The sequence below is a fragment of the Arachis ipaensis genome, chromosome B5, assembly GCF_059453495.1.
Source record: "Arachis ipaensis isolate K30076 ecotype BB chromosome B5, ASM5945349v1, whole genome shotgun sequence".
Lineage (NCBI taxonomy): Eukaryota > Viridiplantae > Streptophyta > Magnoliopsida > Fabales > Fabaceae > Arachis > Arachis ipaensis.
In genome coordinates, this window is record NC_142440.1 from 61,913,749 (window position 1) to 61,917,808 (window position 4,060).

The following is a 4,060-nucleotide window of genomic DNA, read 5'->3' on the forward strand; positions in this document are numbered from 1 at the left end:
CTATCTCTAATTTTCGAAAATCACCTTCATCTTTTTCAAAATTCCTTTTTAAATTAACTAATTGTTTTAAATTTAATTTAATTTGATTTAATTTTTCCTTTCTTAATTTTCAAATTTTTAATTTTAAGTCTAATTTAAAAACAAAAATACTTTTATTTTATTTTATCTAATTTTCGAAAATTCTTCTCCCTCACTTCCTTCTATTTATTTATTTATTTACTAACACTCCTCTTCATCTAAGAATTCGAACCTACTCCTCACCCTTGTGTTTCGATTCTCCTTCTTCTATTCATATCTTCTTCTACTCACATAAAGGAATCTCTATACTGTGACATAGAGGATTCCATATTTTTCGTTCTCTTCTTTTTCATATGAGCAGGAACAAGAACAAGAACATTCTTATTGAAGCTGATCCTGAATCTGAAAGAACTCTAAAGAGGAAGCTAAAGCACAACTCTCTGGAGAAAATCTGACAGAAATTTTCGAAAAAGAAGGAGACATGGCCGAAAATAACAACAATGCAAGGAAGATGCTTGGTGACTTTACTACACCTAATTCCAATTTACATGGAAGAAGCATCTCAATCCCTGCCATTGGAGCAAACAATTTTGAGCTGAAACCTCATTTAGTTTCTCTGATGCAACAGAATTGCAAGTTTCATGGACTTCCATCAGAAGATCCTTTTCAGTTCTTAACTGAATTCTTGCAGATCTGTGATACTGTTAAGACCAATGGGGTTGATCCCAAGGTCTACAGGCTTATGCTTTTCCCATTTGCTGTAAGAGACAAAGCTAGAATATGGTTGGACTCTCAACCTAAGGATAGCCTGAACTCTTGGGATAAGCTGGTCACGGCTTTCTTAGCCAAGTTCTTCCCTCCTCAAAAGCTTAGCAAGCTTAGAGTGGATGTTCAAACCTTTAGACAAAAGGAAGGTGAATCCCTCTATGAAGCTTGGGAGAGATACAAGAAACTGACCAAAAAGTGTCCTTCTGACATGCTTTTAGAATGGACCATCCTGGATATATTCTATGATGGTCCGTCTGAATTATCAAAGATGTTATTGGACCATTCTATAGGTGGATCCATTCACCTAAAGAAAACGCCTGCAGAAGCTCAAGAACTCATTGACATGGTTGCAAATAACTAGTTCATGTACACTTCTGAAAGGAATCCTGTGAGTAATGGGATGCCTCAGAGGAAGGGAGTTCTTGAAATTGATACTCTGAATGCCATATTGGCTCAGAACAAAATATTGACTCAGCAAGTCAATATGATCTCTCAGAGTCTGAATGGATTGAAGGAATCATCCAACAGTACTATAGAGGCATCTTCTGAAGAAGAAGCTTATGATCCTGAGAACCCTGCAATAGCAGAGGTGAATTACATGGGTGAACCCTATGGAAACACCTATAATCCCTCATGGAGAAATCATCCAAATTTCTCATGGAAGGATCAACAAAAGTCTCAACAAGGCTTTAATAATGGTGGAAGAAACAGGTTTAGCAATAGCAAACCTTTTTCATCATCCACTCAACAACAGACAGAGAATTCTGAGCAGAATTCATCTAGCTTAGCAAATATAGTCTCTAATCTATCTAAGGCCACTGTGAGTTTCATGAATGAAACAAGGTCCTCCATTAGGAATTTGGAGGCACAAGTGGGCCAGCTGAGTAAAAGAGTCACTGAAATCCCTCCAAGTACTCTCCCAAGCAACAGAAGAAAATCCAAAAAGAGAGTGCAAGGCCATAGCCTTACATGATGTGGCCGAACCCAAAGAGGAGGAGGAGAACATGAATCCTAGTGAGGAAGACCTCATGGGACGTTCAGTGACCAATAAGGAGTATCCCTTTGAGGAACCAAAGGAATCTGAGGCTCATCTAGAGACCATAGAGATTCCATTGAACCTCCTTCTGCTCTTCATGAGCTCTGATGATTGTTCTTCCTCTGAAGAGGATGAAGACATTACTGAAGAGCAAGTTGCTAAATACCTTGGTACAATCATGAAGCTGAATGCCAAATTATTTGGTAATGAGACTTGGGAAGATGAACCTCCCTTGCTCACCAATGAACTAAATGCATTGGATAGGTAGAAATTACCTCAAAAGAAACAGGATCCTGGTAAATTCCGAATTCCCTGTAACATAGGCACCATGACCTTTGAGAAAGCTCTATGTGACTTGGGGTCAGGAATAAACTTAATGCCACTCTCTGTAATGGAGAAACTAGGGATCTTTGAGGTGCAAGCTGCTAGAATCTCATTAGAGATGGCAGACAACTCAAGAAAACAGGCTTATGGACAAGTAGAGGACGTGTTAGTAAAGGTTGAAGGCCTTTACATCCCTGCTGATTTCATAATCCTAGACACTAGGAAGGAAGAGGATGAATCCATCATCCTTGGAAGACCCTTCCTACCCACAGCAAGAGATGTGATTTATGTGGACAGAGGAGAGTTGATCCTTCAACCGAATGAGGACAACCTTGTGTTTAAAACTCAAGGATCTCCTTCTGTAACCATGGAGAGGAAGCATGAAAAGCTTCTCTCACTGCAGAGTCAACCAAAGCCCGCACAATCAAACTCTAAGTTTGGTGTTGGGAGGCCACAACCAAACTCTAAGTTTGGTGTTGAACCCCCGCATTCAAACTCCAGGTTTGGTGTTGGGAGGTTCCAACAATGCTCTGAACATCTGGGAGGCTCCATGAGAGCTCACTGTCAAGCTATTGACATTAAAGAAGCATTTGTTGGGAGGTAACCCAATGTTATTTAATCATGTCTATTTTATTTTCTTTTTGTTATTTCGTGTTTTATTAGGTTGATGATCATGTGAAGTCACAAAAACTACTGAAAAATCAAAAATAGAATGAAAAATAGCATTGAAAACAGCACACCCTGGAGGAGAGCAGTCTGGCGTTTAAACACCAGAAACAAGCATCTGTCTGGCATTTAAAGCCAGAAACAGGCACCAAGCTGGCGTTTAACGCCAGAAACAAGCATCTGCCTGGCGTTAAACGCCAGAAACAGGCTACATTTGGGCGTTTAACGCCAGAAATAGGCAGTAGTCTGGCGTTAAACGCCAGGATTGCACAGCAAGGGCGTTTTACACGCCTAATTAGAGCAGGGATGTTAAGTTCTTGACCCCACTTGATCTGTGGACCCCACAGGATCCCTACCTTTTCTTCTCTCCTCTTCACACCTCAATCACTCTTCCCCATAAACCCCACATACCTTCAAAATTCAAACTAATTTCCCTCCGAAACCCAACCCTAATGGCCGAACCCTACACCCCCCTCACTCCTATATAAACCCCTCACTCCTTCTTCCTTTTCACACAACACAACCCTCTCTTCTTCTCCTTGGCCGAATACATCTTCTTCCCCCATCTCCTCCATTTTCTTCTTCTTCTACTACTTTCTTTCTTCTTTTGCTCGGGGACGAGCAAACATTTTAAGTTTGGTGTGGTAAAAGCATAGCTTTTTATTTTTCCATATCCATTTATGGCACCTAAGGCCAGAAAAACCTCTAGAAAGAGGAAAGGGAAGGCAATTGCTTCCACCTCTGAGTCATGGGAGATGGAGAGATTCATCTCAAAGATCCATCAAGACCACTTCTATGAAGTTGTGGCCAAGAAGAAAGTGATCTCTGAGGTTCCTTTCAAGCTTAAAAAGAATGAGTATCCGGAGATCCGACTTGAGATCCAAAGAAGAGGTTGGGAAGTTCACACCAACCCCATTCAACAAGTCGGGATCTTAATGGTTCAAGAGTTCTATGCAAACGCATGGATCACTAGGAACCATGATCAAAGTGTGAACCCGAATCCAAAGCATTGGCTTACCATGGTTCGGGGGGAATACTTAGATTTCAGTCCGGAAAATGTAAGGCTGGCGTTCAACTTACCAATGATGGAAGAAAACGCACGCCCCTACACAAGAAGGGTCAACTTTGATCAAAGGTTGGACCAAGTCCTCATAGACATATGTGAGCAAGGAGCTCAATGGAAAATTGACTCAAGAGGCAAGCCGATTCAATTAAGAAGGCATGACCTCAAACCAGTGGCTAGGGGAT

General features: G+C 40.9%; 1 non-coding gene across 1 annotated transcript; it reads right to left on the reverse strand.

The window, feature by feature from the left end:
• Positions 1 to 892: 892 nt before the first annotated feature.
• Positions 893 to 1,000, reverse strand: LOC148564402 (small nucleolar RNA R71). The gene has a single exon (XR_015883827.1). It is a non-coding gene; the product is annotated as a small nucleolar RNA R71 (small nucleolar RNA).
• Positions 1,001 to 4,060: the final 3,060 nt, after the last annotated feature.